Raw genomic sequence first — 15,288 nt, forward strand, 5'->3', positions numbered from 1 at the left:
CCTCTCTGGCACATGATCTGACCCTGATCTGGCAAGCAGAGCATGAAGGAACTCTCTCAGGTTCTCTGAGTCCAGACAGAGGCTATCACTATTGTCCCAACCACTGCATCTCTCTCTCTCCGTCTCTCTTTCTCTCTCTGTCTCTCTTTTTCTCTGTTTTTTTTTCTCTCTCACTTTTTCTGTTTTTTTTCCTCTCTCTCTTGTTTTCTTTTTCTCCCATATCCTCTCTAATTGCCCTGGCTTTCTCCACTTGTCCTGACTGTATTTGGCTGACACAGAAGTTTGTCCTTTGTCTCTCGCTACAGTTAAACAGCTCATGTGTTTAACTGCTAGTGTTGTGGCTGAGTCTAAGTCTAGAGACTGATGAATACACTGTGCACATGTGGCAGAAATGACCACACTACTCCCACCTCTCGCTCCCTCTCTATCTCTCCTTCGGTCTCCATCATGCCTCCATCTGTATCTCAGGCTGTGCTACTGTGTTCTCTCGGGTCACCAGAACATAAAGCATTGTCGGATCAAGATGCTGACACACACACACACACACACACAACAGGGTTAGACCCATGCAGTCGTATTTACACACTTGCCCTTATACAGACGTACCCTCACATGACTGTTGGGTCTTTTGGCAGGGCTCTTTAGTGCTTATTGACTTATATCCTGTCTACTACACTAACGTTGGCCAGATTCTCTCTCTCCAGGTCTCTCTTCCTCTCCCACTTTGATCTCTCTCATGAGAGTTGGCTTTTTTGGCTTGTTCTTCTCACGCTCATGTATTATAACTGTGTTTTGATCTCCCGCTCTGATTCTCTCCATATATTTTATAGGTGTGTGTGTGTGTGTGTGTGTGTGTGTGTGTTGTTGATGGGATGTGGTCTGTTTTCATTTCTCCAGCCTACATTCTCAACCACTACAGCCATGGGCCTGTGCTAGCGCTGCATACGGATGGAAGAAGTGCTGTTGACTGTTTGGCTGAGCACCTTTGTGCTGAGTAATCGTGTAATTATCTATCGTGTGATGCCTGGCAAACACTCCACATCATTATGTCTCCTGGTGGATTACATTCAGTAAACAAGGTGTGTCTGAGGTGAAAAAGGCACAACCTGGCATGACTGTTGACCACAAAAAAATATGATCAGTGAATGCATTTCTATGGCCAACCTCAAGGTAATGTACAGCATTTTGGATATTCAAATATATAGCTATGCCTCTAAGAACTAAAGATATGTTCTCTCTGCAAAAGTTCTACAAGACTGTGTGGGTGTCCACTATCCTGTTTTATTTTGGCTTGCAAACTCAATGTGAAGGCTAGATTGCCTTATCAGATAAGATGCTCCATTACGCCATAGTTGTCTCATATTACCTCTCTCACTCCTTTACATAATGGGCAGTAAACCCAGCAATCAACTGAACTCCATGCTTTAAATCTTCTCTTTGTGAGTATATGAACCAAGACAGCCAAAGGTACCCAGTTGTCTGTCATCTATTGGAGAGATAGGGACCTGCCAAAAATACCTCTGTGCATCTCTTCCACAATGGCCTCCTTCAGACTGAGTCTGAACTGGAACAGAATGTCTAGATAAAGCACAATGCCACAGTTACAGGGGTATGTATGAGATATGGGGCTGGGTAGATTAGACAAGAAAACTCTTACCTGTCCTACAGCACTCGGGAGTTACCTGAACCCTGAAAATGATCTCCTCCTGTTTCTTTCCTAATCAACTCAGCACACCCCTGACAATGTAACCAGCCCACATAGATGCACATGATTGAACTTTACTTACTTGCCTTAATTTGCATTATCTAAAATCAGTAGAAAAATCTGGGGGGTTGGATTGAGTCTGTGATTTTATTGTAGTTAAAGGCCAGAGTAATCTGGCTGACAGCAGATCTTAGTCACATGGGTCACATCAGCCAGGTTCATGGAACCATTGACAGGAGCCCAGTAATGCACTTTTCAGATTAAACCTTAGACCAAAACGGACTTGTTGATAATCTTTTCTTTTTTTTTTTTTTTTTATATACCCAAACTGCTAGGCCTACATTTCAAGCTGTCTTTGAAAAAGTCAGCCGCTAAGCTTGTTTTCGATTTAGGGCCTGTTCAGTCTACAATAATTGTTGTGAAAATTGTATTTGACCAAAATGTGCATAATATGTTAACATCATTATGTATTTACTTTTTGCAATGAGAAGTGTAAGAATTGCAATACACTGAAAACATGAGCTTGCCCTGTCAAAATATGATCTGTTGGTTTGGGCAACAAGGATGAATAGTTGGCTAGCATGCTTGTTTACAGTAGTTCATTAAATATTGTTCTTTTCATGACGTAAGTTTGATATCAATAAAACAAGTGGCTATAGTCATAGTCCAACTTAGCATAACGAGTGCAGCATACAACATTGAATATGTTAAACCAAATGCTAGCTATGAAGCTCACAGTTACTGATTTGGCTAACATGTGTTTTCACTAATTCTCCTAACACCAGCTGCTGCATTGTACTCTAAGTAGCTGATTAGAAGGAGCTATTGTTGAGAAAATGTGCTGACAGCCAGGAAGACTGAGATTCAATCATTTTGGGGGAGTATGATGATAAATTTATGAAGCAATCGATTTGTGTCAGAGAGTTAGCCTCAGCTACTTGTCAACAATATTTTGACATCAACGTCATCACTCGCATGACTAAATTCACATAAGTGACACGTTCATGTTTGGACCTGAGGATCTGTGGATAAAGTCCCCCATGATCTTTCGGACAGTGAACTATGACATTTCTTTACCCGTTGACATTTGTTTTTAATTATTATTATAATAATTGATATGAAACTATTGTAGGGTAAAAAGGTCTTACAAGGGCAGTGTACGCTAACAGGCTGAGACAAGTTACAAAGTCTAAACCACTGTATGGTAATGATACATTTATTTTGTAAAGTACAACAAAGCTCACTCTTGACAGATTTAAGCATTAGGGTAATTTGTCATTGTTATGGTAACTTCTGCCTGTATTGTCGAGGAGTGGTTCTCTCTTCTGGGCAGTCCTCATCAATTAGGGTTTGTTCTAAGCCACCCCCAGATCTTTCAGCGACTGCTGTAACCTCCAGTCTTATCTTGTGGCATTATTCTTGCCCAAAAAGACCTGTTTCTTAAACAAAAACGATTCTGCCGAGTAACTTGAACTTGAGAATGGACAGAGAACGATGACTCATTATCCTGATCTCACTTCATGCTTCTGTAGCTTTGTCAATTATTTGTTTTCTATCTTTGGTTACTCATCTCTCTGTAATTTGAACAGACGCTCCTCACCCTCTGGGTGCAAGCCCTCTAATCTTCTCTCACCGTCCTGCACAGCATATGTGGAATATCTGGTCTCTGGCAGCGTTTTGAACTGTCGGTCGGCTGTCAACAAAGCAGAGTTCATTTCAGCCTATGCTTCCCTTCAGGCCCTTGACTTTCTGGCCCTGACGGAGACATGTATTGGGCTAAATCACTGGTACTTCCAGCCTGACTGCGCAATCTGACAAACTCTCCCATCATCTCTGTCAGAATGACCTCCTCAACCCTAACCAGTCAGACTCCAAAGACGGGTCACTCAACTGAGTCTGTTGTCCTTTCTCTCAAAGGCCAAGTTGACTATCTCTTCCTGTTCTCATCCCATACCGATCAGCTGCCTTTAACTGTGAATCATCTGATCCTACTGTGATCAGCTGGATAGTTATCCCCAAGACAGTACGGCTGTGTGTTTGTATGGTACTGTACTACATGTGTATGTTAGTGTGCTAGCATAAGTGGGAGTTTGTAGATCATTCCAGTATCCTCTGCAGTCCTCTCTGTTGAATCTAGCTGCTGCTTGGCCAGGTTGAAAGCAGCTTGAGGTCAAAGTGTCTCGTGAATATGAACGACCGCCCAAACACTCTACCCTGGGTTGGAAAACTTCTCGGCCCACGGGCTTGTCTAACAGTAGTCGTTAATAATAGCGGAGGAGATTGGGGCCTGGGTGTTTGTTTAAGAGTGCTCTAGTGTGTTGGAGTGGAAACAGACAACGTAGGGTTTGGATATTGTGTGAGAGGAGCTTGCTGAACATTCCATTCAAACAAGTAAACGCCAGCCTTCATTACATTTCTATTTTATGCCTGTTTCTGAAGCCAATTTGAATCTGTGGCTTTTTGTTTTGCTTGTCCCTTGCAGTCATGTCTTACCTCCAACCTTTTCTCTTGCTTGTTTTCTAACTGACTCCCAGATTATTCCGACAGCGTTTCATTTGACCTTTTAAGCTCCGTCTCCTCTTCAGCCTCTACCTGCCTTGCTTGCGGGTTGGGAGGCTGGCAGCGTTGCTGAACGGTTGACCTCGGCCTTGCCTGTCAGTGTGGGTGTTCACCCGTGTGTCCATACTGCTGATCCAGACGTTTCTATACACCTCCGGCTGTTATTCTTTTCCTCCAGCAGTCTGTACAAACACAGTTTCTCTAATAAGGCCAACACTGGTTTAATTGGTCGGCATTACGCAAGCACATGCAGGCGCAAACTCGCACTCTGTGTTATTGGGTCCGGTAGGACAGGGGTAGGTTGTTATCTGGGCCAGATTCTAATGCATATAGCAGACATGTTGAAATGGTTCTGCTGGTTCCACATGGTAAAGGAGTTATGGCAGACATTAAAAGGGGTTTTCGGGGGGCCTCGTTTTTCCACCCTCCAAACACGGCATTAGTACAGCTAATGGGCCTAGGTACTGGTGGTTGAAACCCGCTGCCAGTTCCCTCCCTGCCATCCCGGTTGGTGATTACTTTCTGACGTTTTCTTTCTATTTTTCTTTATGCTCTGTTTTCTCTCCCCTCCGTTTCTCTCGTTCATCCCCCTTTCTCTCACCCTCCATTGTCCATCCCCCTTTACTGCTTTTGGTTTGTTGCAAGTTCGAGCTTTTCAGCATAACCTGAGTAAATGTGAGAGTTGTGTGTTCTTAGACTTCGTCATTGCATTTCTCAGTTGACAAGCACCAAAAGACAAGCACAGAGAGGGTTGTGGGATATGTGCATATGTCCCTTGACTTAATAACCACTCAAATGTAGAGATGTGTTGTGTAGAGCCCCATCCTGTCTCTCTGCCGCTACAGTTCTATCTTTTCACAGGTGTTTTTCCTTTGTCTTCAAACTTGATGTGTTTTTGGGCCAACCACAATAGGACCATACAATGTCCCCTTATCCATGCAATATTCCCTGTTTTGGTGGCCTAACCCTGCTTGCTGGTTCAATAACCACACTTTGATCCGATCAGAATTTCTAGTCAAAATGGTTTATCCCTGTACCAAACTAGCCTGTTTCCAGAAAGGTTTTAAAGGCGTCTTTAATCATTGATTCATTGCAACCACTATTCCCATGGCCAGAAAGAATGTTGATGCATACATTTACTGGTACTGCGAGAACATTGTCTCCCAAATCGGAAATTACTAGACATGAACGTGTCTGCTGTTATCAGTTTAGAAATTCGGTCACACACACACTTTATTTATTTTGCTCTGCACATTAAATTGCACTTCACACTGCAATACTTTGATGGGGTGTTCCTTTGAGGAAGTAATGTCTTCACTCTCAGAAGGTAGAGACTCAGGAGTGAGATTTTTGCAAGTTTATACTAGAAAATAAACGGGCTAGTAAAAATTCTTGTATATTCTTCAATATACAGTCAGGTCCGGAAATATTTGGACACTGACACAATTTCTGTAATTTTGGCTCTGTACGCCACCACAATGGATTTGAAATGAAACAACCGAGATGCAGTTGATGTGTAGACTTTCAGATTTAATTCAAAGGGGTTGAACAAAAATATCTTATTTCAGGGGCTCAAATTTAATTATTTTTAATACTTTGTCAAGAATCCTTAACAGGCAATAACTGCTTGAAGTCTGGAATGCAGGGACATCACCAAACGCTGGGTTTCTTCCTTGTGATTCTTTGTCAGGCCTTTACTGCAGCTGTCTTCAGTTTTGTCTTCAGCAAGTCAAATACGTCCTCGTCGGGTTGAGATCAGGCAAATTACTCGGCCATTGCAGAATATTCCACTTCTTTGCACTTCTTTGGGTTGCTTTCGCAGCATGTTTTCGGTCATTGTCAATCTGTAAAGTAAAGCACCGTCCAATCAACTTCCTGAATGTGGCTGAATCTGAGTAGATAATATATCCCTATACACTTACGATTTCATCCGGCTGCTTTTGTCACATCATCAATAAACGCCAGTGACCCAGTGCCATTGGGAGCCATGCATGCCCATGTCATAACACTGCCTTCACCGATGATGTCGCCTTCTCCATACTATTTTCTTCCCATCATTCTGGTACAGGTTGATTTTAGTTTTGTCTGTCCTGAGAATGCTGTTTTGGAACTGGGCTGGCTTTTTTAGATGTTTTTTGGCAATGTCTAATCTGACCTTTCTATTCTTGAGGCTTATGAATGGTTTGCACCTTGTGGTGAACCCTATGTATTTGCTGTCATGAAGTCTTCTGTTCATGGTAGACTTGGATAATGATATGCCTACCTCCAGGAGAGTTCTTCACTTGGCTGGATGTTGTGAAGGTTTTTTTTTTTTTTTTACCAGGGAAAGGATTCTACGATCATCCACCATTGTTGTCTTCTGTGGACGTTCAGGCCCTTTTGTGTTGTCCACACAAATGAAATCAATGTACCAAACTGTTGATTTGATTTTCTGTCAATTGTCCAATTACTTTTAGTCCTTTGAGAAAGAGGGGGCTACATATTAAAGAGCTGTAATTCCTAATACCCTCAAATTAAAGATGAGAGACTGCACTTTAAGCCCATGTTCATAACTGTAACTTCAATATATTTTGGTTTACAGCCAAAATAATAAAACGTGTGTCAGTGTCCAATTATTTCCAGACCTAAGTGTATCTGGGGAAATACATTGAAGTGCAAGAAGGCCCTTACTTTCCATTTCTTAATCTCTCCTCTTGCCCTCTCGATAACCCCATCATCCTACTTCAATCTCTCACTGTTTCCCCGAAGCATTTAGCCCAGGCAGACTGACCCCAGTTTCTCTGCCTCTGGAGCCTCACAGATGTTCTCCCCTGGGTCTCACAGGCCCCGGTAACGAGGTGTGCTAAACGGTGAAGGGCATTTTCCTCATGCAGTGCCAACCTGTAAGGAAAAACGGATTTAATGTTATTGTTTCATTATAATCCATATTAGCCCTGGATAAGCAGCTAGTCCTTCTGGGTCCAAACAGGAACGAAAACACAAATACATATAGACATAATGAAATGTCTTTAAAGTACATGTATGGTAATACATAGCCTAATAGTCTGACACACTTACTTTTATGGAAATACATATGCAGTAATAAAGTACATAATCATGATAATGTCTCTTCACCTTATACTCCAGTCTTATGAAATCTAATGTAAGTTGTATTAAGTTCTGGTTTTGGATCCAGAAGTCCTTTGTAACTTTGATTGTTTTGTCTTTTTTAGAAGTACAGCAGTGTGGTAGCAGTCAGTGCTCATGTTCAGTACAGATAATAAACTGACAGTCACAAACCACTCCTATCTCATAGTCTTTCTCTGGATACCTACCACTTCAGCAGTAGCATGAACCAGGCGCAACCAAGGAAAGTCTCACATTACTTCGTCTTAGAGGGTTTACTGATATCCTGTTCAGGTATTTCACAAGCAGATCACCTTTCAAAGTCACTGTATTTCAAAGTAGGCCACTAAAGCGGACAGTAGTATCAGTTGTACAGCTGTTTGAGTTTAACGTACACTAAAAATAAAATCATATTGAATTGTTAGGCAGGTTTCCCTAGTGGTCAAGTGTGTTGGGCCAGGGAATAAAAGGATTCTGGCTCTAAGCCGACAAGGTGAAAAACCCTGTTTTCCCATTTTTGAGCCAGGGTTAACCCTAACTGCTCCTAGGTCATTGCTGGAAATGAGAAGGTGTTCTTAGCAGACCTACCCCGTTAAAAAGCAGTTAAAGTCAGTGTTTTCCCCACACCATAGCCTAGACTATTATACATCTCATGTCAGATGGTTTCTTACTCTGAAAGTAGTCTGGGTTGAAAAACACTGTAATGCATGGTTCGGCTTTCTTTTAACGGCCATAAAATCCTTTGCTTCAGTTTTGCCACTGCTAGCTAAACATCTAAGGAAATAATGGGGGCGTGTGGACTTGGTTTTTGAAATGTCCAAATTATCTAGTTACCCATTACCTCTTTAAGGCACGTCAAATCAAATGTGATTTTAGGTCACTGTTTTTACTTTGATATTACTTTTGATATTGAAAACGGGTAAGGAAACGTTAGTGTTTTAAAATTGTGAAATTCTCCTTTAACAATTTAGAGGTGCCATTGCTGGTATTGGGAGGGACTGAGGAGGCCGGTGTTGGCATGAAAAGGCCCTTTGTCTGGTAGCCCTAGACCCTGCCGAGCATACGTTTCTAATAGTCTGGCTGTATGTGTCTGGAGGGCCCGAGTGTGACGTAACATCTGAAATTACACGTCTAGCCGTCCAAGCAGATGTGAGCGAGAGGCTGAAGGGGTGAGGCAGCAGGGTGGGGTGGGGTGGGGACGGGGGGGGGGGCTGCTCCCTGTAAGTATTTACGAGATGACAACCTTGACCGGGAAAGTACAATGTCAGTGTATGTGTGCTGGAAGGGAGATGGCCCAGGCATGAGGTTAAAGGTTAGAGGAGAAAAGTTGTTGCTATGTGTGTGTTGCAGTTGACTGAGGTTTTTCAAAAAGCACATGTGTCCTTTCAAGTACGTCTTAAGTGCTGGAAATTATGTGGCACAGATTGGGGAGGTTTCTAAAACAAATTACACTTCAGAGCACAGTTTTTCCAGTACTTCGTTGCATGTATTCAATGTTGTTTTGAGGTATCTGGCTAATAGAATCAGATTAAATTTCATCTCCAACGTTCTGCTCTGATTGACATGAGCCTTTCAGCTCTTTCCAGCGTTGGACTTCATGTATTTACTTCTAGAATCAGGGATGTAGTAAGGGTGTTGGAGACGGTCCTGTTGAATGCAAATCCAGTTCGCCATTATAGGAATAGGCCAGCTGCACTTAGGTTCTTGAAAAGGGTGAATTCCGTGAAGTATGTAGCCCAATCGGGATCACATGGTCTAGCCTGTTGAGAATCAGTCGCAAATCAAACCAAACCCGGCCATCACAATGATTCGAAATATTATTGCTGGAAAACAGTGTGAGGGGAGAATACTCCTGCAGAAAAGAGAAGACCAATCTGCCTATAACAAAATATTTTGTAGCCTTCTAATGTGCATATTAAGAATTTAGCTTGGTACAAAGGGAAACCAAGAGAGACCCTTTTGAGACCCTTTTCATTCATCGCTGGTGAATGAACTGCTCAGCGAAATGTTAAGTGAATTAGCGAAAAATGAAATTCATTAGCTGTGCGTTTCCCCTTTTACTGTAGCCTACAATGTGTCCACACACCAAGGCTATTGATGAATTTTTTGAATTATTTTTACTGACCATGAATTATATTTTTCTTACTGTCAAAGTAGCTTGTATGTAGGTAATTTGTGCATAGTTTGCTTGGTGTCCAGTCACCTAAAATAGTGTAAAATTGCATGAAAGGCAAAATTTTTGCTAGACCCTAACCTACATAACGTAGCAGGCAGTGTTATCCACAGCAACTTACAGTGGGGCGTGCATTCTTTTTTATATAGTTTTTTTTATGCTTACTAGAATCTTAGTTTTTTATTACATTTACATTTAGCAGACACTCTTATCCAGAGGAAATCAGAATATTTCAAGTTTTTGATTAAAAGCTATGAAATAAAAATAAAAACACAAAGGTAGACAGAAGAGATGCTTTATTTTCTTTTTAAAAACATGTGAGAAAGCCGGGAAGATATGAAGACATAAAACAAAGCACAGACAACACAAAAGAAAATGTGACATGAAAAGCAAGTGTCATTAATGCATGTGGTGGGAGCAGCAGGTGCTGGCTATAGCCTCAAAACCAGAGAGTCTAACATATAAGGCCTGGAGTGGAAATACCCAGATGTTTTCTATTTCTATCCCCCATAAAGGGTTAAGGGAACATTACAAGGAGGGAGGGAGTGAGGTTGGGGTGCGTTGAAGCGCTGGACAGGTGATAGGCTGGAAGGAGAGGGATACAGGTGAGGGAACAAAGTGAAAGGAAGTCAGGAAAGTCACATGGGGTAGACACATCCTTCTGACTAACAACGCACAGAGGTCTTCTCTTGCTGAGTAGCTTTTCCTGAGTGTCTGGAAAAAGGTTATATAACCAAAGAAAGAAAATAGTCGCTGGAGAGGAAAAGCAGGAAAAGTCTTGTCATTCCGAGACTGCGTAATAAGATATCAGTGTTAGAAAAACAATGATGAAGTAACTAGTGTGACATGGCCTCTTACCATTCTTATCTGTTGGTGTTTTATGTAACAAAGGTCATGTGAAAATAATAGAATAACTTCATACAGATTATTATAAAGGTTATTCCAATGTTTATCTCCAATTTTTTGTCATGAAGTGATATGTATATAGTATGAAGAGTGAGAAGTTAAGAGACAGTATTGAGAAGCCCCCCAATCACCAATATATTTTCAAATGTATTACATTTCAACACGGGTTGGGTGGAAAAAAACAAGTTATTGATACTTGTGTTCTATGTCTGTTGACCCAAACCACTCAACTTGCAAGATCTATTTAGGTTCAGAGCGGATATGAAAAGTGCCATGTTTGCAGCTTTCAGACAAGCTGTTGAAACTCGCCGCCACTGACCCTCCTTTGTAAGAATTTCACCTATGACCTTTGGCCTGCCCAATCCAATCAATCAAATGTATTTATAAAACTCTTTTTACATCAGCAGTTGTCACAAAGTGCTTTTACACCCAGCCTGAAACCCCAAGGAGCAAGCAACCACAGAGCTGATGCAGAACCCTGAAGACCCACACCTGCCCTCTGGACTCAGAGCTCAGGCCCTCACACCTCTATAAAGCACACAAATACCGACAGTGTGTCTGTGTATGTCTGCTAAATAAACAAAACAAACATCCGAAGAGAGGGACTGGACAGTACACGGACAAACAAAAAGAAAAGGACGTGACACTGGACAATGGGAAAGGGGAGGGGCTAGGGGTAGGCTTGTTTGAACAGACAAGGCTTGAGGTGGTGGATGAAGATGGCAACAGATTCAGAGTCACGGATAGAAGGGCTGTGTGCACGTGTCCAGTATCAATCACGCTCACTCTGCTATGACCATTCCGATCCGTCTGAACTGTTTTAACTGTCTTGTAAAATATTCATAGTGGGTTTTCCTCTCGAACTGAGACTGAGCAATAAAATCACAATAACATTCAGGACCGCCAGCTGGCCATGCTGAAACATTAAGATGGTCTCACTCTCTCTCTCACACACACACACACACAGTCTCTTATTACACTTGTCTGGTTTCAGAGCTTTCAGACACCCACAGTAGACATTAGGGCAAGTTGCCTTTAACGGAAAACTGTGGACAATTCAGTTCAGAATTATTTCATTATTTTTGGCGACTGGGATTCCAATATCGCTCATTGCCAAGGCTATTGCCTTACCAGTCTGACAGAACTTATGCTGAATGGTTGCTTGTAATTATTTCAAGTCAACCGCAATGTAAGGAATTCAGACATTACCCAATATCCTGTATGGCTCCTGGGGACTCCATGTTGTAGATTAACAGACATGGCGATACTACAGCCTGAGTTCTACAGGTCTGGGCATTTGGACTATAGCCAACGAAAGGGTAGGACTTAGGAGGTGTTCTTATTGATTTACGTGTGACACATCTGACAAACATTTGTCAATATTTGTACGAGGAAGTCAGTGTTGTTTTCGTGGCTCAAGGTTGCGTAGGAAGCACAATAAACAACGTTCCCAGGATGTTAGTACATTTTAACCATGTAAACCCTACCTGCGGGGCAGTTCAGACTCTGTTCATTTTACCAACCTGGCCGGAAATCCTTACAAGCCTAGTAAAACAAGGCCCTTTCACATGTACCGTTTAAAAAGGAACATTTTGTATTTCAAGCTTTGCGTTACAATTGGGTTTAAGGATGGAACTGAGGTTTGAGGCCCTTCAAAGGCATAATGGTTAAGTCTCTGCCTCGCTTTTGGCTGCATTATGCGAGACCAGGGTTGGAGCCCTGCTCCGTGATTAGTCCAGGAGTCCCACTTTAAGGTAGATAAAGGGCTGGTAGGAAAAAAAATGTATAGTTATAAATGGAATTAAGGTTAGGGGTAAGTGGTAAGGTTTCGGGAGCAATGGTTTTTATACATTTGTGTCTCTGCAAGGATATTTTGTGTGTGTGTGTGTGTGTTGGAATTCAAGGCATGCTGCAGATGTCCCATGGGGTAATTTTGGACACAAATGATGACTAAAGCAGCTGGGTGACCCAAACACTCCGCCTGCCGAACCCTGGCTCTTCAGACACAGCTCCTCTGGAGGTCATGAGGGCAGTAACTATGGCGTAGAGGGGGTTAGGGGTCTGTTGTGGTAGTGGGTCGGTTCCAGGAATTAGCCCTTACCTATTCTAACTGGCACCCACTCACCAGTTGTTAGTGAGGGGCAATATCTTATGAGGTAGAATTTCCAAATGGTAAAATGGTGAAAGGACATCTTCAACTCATTTGTTCAACATTGTCTAATAAGAATGAACGAAACGGCTAAAAAAGATGAAATAAAGTTTGTCCTGCCTTGGGTCACGGTTGAGCAACGCCAGGGTACAGGACCTGAGTGGGTCTGAATGGCCTCCAGGTCAAAGGTCAGGGCTCCGAACACCCGTGCCGTAAAACTCAGTTTGGAGGATTTATGGGTCGGTTAGCCCACGGGAGGCATTGTGTTAGATCAGACATACGTTTAACAGTGACACAAACATGCGCACACATTAACACAAACACACAAAGCTATTTTCCTCCCATCAGTCTTGGTGTTATCTTCATGTCCCTGAACCAGCGAGGGAAGGTGAGCTGAGAAGAGAGGTATGTGCCTCAATAACGGTAGGAATTCCATTCCATGAATATCTGAGCACCAAGCAGAATAATCAACTCAATATAAACTCTGGCATAGGTATAAATAGTTCCTCTTGGCACCTTTCAGACGCCACACTGTTACTTAGGGGCTAATCTTATCAGTATTTAAACAATCCTTAAAAAGTGACTGTCAGGAATGCATGCTGTTAAAAAGTTCTGGGTTGAATCAACATAACATTTGGACACACAAATATAAATTGGATACACACCGATCAGCCATAACATTATGACCACTGACTGGTGAAGTGAATAACACTGATAATCTCACTTGTCAGTGGGTGGGATATACAGTGGGGAGAACAAGTATTTGATACACTGCCGATTTTGCACATTTTCCTACTTACAAAGCATGCAGAGGTCTGTCATTTTTTTCATAGGTACACTTCAACTGTGAGAGACGGAACCTAAAACAAAAATCCAGAAAATCACATTGTATGATTTTTAAATAATTAATTTGCATTTTATTGCATGACATAAGTATTTGATCACCTACCAACCAGTAAAAATTCAGACTCTCACAGACCTGTTAGTTTTTCTTTAAGAATCCCTCCTGTTCTCCACTCATTACCTGTATTAACTGCACCTGTTGGAACTCGTTATCTGTATAAAAGACACCTATCCACACACTCAATCAAACAGACTCCAACCTCTCCACAATGGCCAAGACCAGAGAGCTGTGTAAGGACATCAGGGATAAAATTGTAGACCTGCACAAGGCTGGGATGGGCTACAGGACAATAGGCAAGCAGCCTGGTGAGAAGGCCACAACTATTGGCGCAATTATTAGAAAATGGAAGATGTTCAAGACGACGGTCAATCTCCCTCGGTCTGGGGCTCCATGCAAGATCTCACCTCGTGGGGCATCAATGATCATGAGGAAGGTGAGGGATCAGCCCAGAACTACACGGCAGGACCTGGTCAATGACCTGAAGAGAGCTGGGACAACAGTCTCAAAGAAAACCATTAGTAACACACTACACCGTCATGGATTAAAATCCTGCAGCGCACGCAAGGTCCCCCTGCTCAAGCCGTCTGAAGTTTGCCAATGACCATATGGATGATCCAGAGAAGGAATGGGAGAAGGTCATGTGGTCTGATGAGACAAAAATAGAGCTTTTTGGTCTAAACTCCACTCGTTGTGTTTGGAGGAAGAAGGATGAGTACAACCCCAAGAACACCATCCCAACCGTGAATCATGGAGGTGGAAACATCATTCTTTGGGGATGCTTTTCTGCAAAGGGGACAGGACGACTGCACCGTATTGAGGAGAGGATGGATGGGGCCATGTATCGCGAGATCTTTGCCAACATCCTCCTTCCCTCAGTAAGAGCATTGAAGATGGGTCGTGGCTGGGTCTTCCAGCATGACATCGCCCCGAAACACACAGCCAGGGCAACTAAGGAGTGGCTCCGTAAGAAGCATCTCAAGGTTCTGGAGTGGCCTAGCCAGTCTCCAGACCTGAACCCAATAGAAAATATTTGGAGGGAGCTGAAAGTCCGTATTGCCCAGCGACAGCCCCGAAACCTCAAGGATCTGGAGAAGGTCTGTATGGAGGAGTGAGCCAAAATCCCTGCTGCAGTGTGTGCAAACCTGGTCAAGTTCTACAGGAAACGTATGATCTCTGTAATTGCAAACAAAGGTTTCTTTACCAAATATTAAGTTCTGCTTTTCTGATGTCAATAAAATGCAAATTAATTACTTAAAAATCCTACAATGTTATTTTCTGGATTTTTGTTTTCAATTCCATCACTCACAGTTGAAGAGTACCTACGATAAAATTACAGACCTCTATGTGCTTTGTAAGTGGGAAAACCTGCAAAATCGGCAGTGTATCAAATACTTGTTCTCCCCGCTTTAGTAGCAAACCGAGCAAACAAACCCACTGGAGCACATTTTCTGGATCACCTTGTTTATCCAGACACTGCCACCAACCATTGCAGGAGAGTAGCTGCAGAATCATATTATGCAACCGTACAAACCAACCCAGTCATTTCCCCTGTTGCCTTACCCATGCTACATGAACATTTGTCTGACATGCCTCCGTGTGAGTTCTCTACCTTTGATCCTCCTCTCAGATGTGTTTGGCTGCTCACAAAGAACACTGCACCACATTAAAAAGGAACTAACAAATTGAACTAGGTGAAATACTTCTGATGTGTGGGTTTGGGAGGACAAGGTGGTTGGTTGTCTGTGTATGTATAATGTTCATGTGAATTTTGCTCTATCTGTGTGAAA

General features: G+C 42.4%; 1 long non-coding RNA gene across 1 annotated transcript; it reads right to left on the bottom strand.

Moving 5' to 3' along the window:
• Positions 1–6,023: 6,023 nt before the first annotated feature.
• LOC105020209 lies at positions 6,024–11,726 on the bottom strand. Its single transcript, XR_828701.3, has 3 exons — positions 11,658–11,726; positions 7,035–7,144; positions 6,024–6,108 (listed from the first exon to the last, which is right to left on the bottom strand). It is a non-coding gene; the product is annotated as an uncharacterized LOC105020209 (long non-coding RNA).
• Positions 11,727–15,288: the final 3,562 nt, after the last annotated feature.

The sequence above is a fragment of the Esox lucius genome, chromosome 23 (genome assembly GCF_011004845.1).
Source record: "Esox lucius isolate fEsoLuc1 chromosome 23, fEsoLuc1.pri, whole genome shotgun sequence".
NCBI lineage: Eukaryota > Metazoa > Chordata > Actinopteri > Esociformes > Esocidae > Esox > Esox lucius.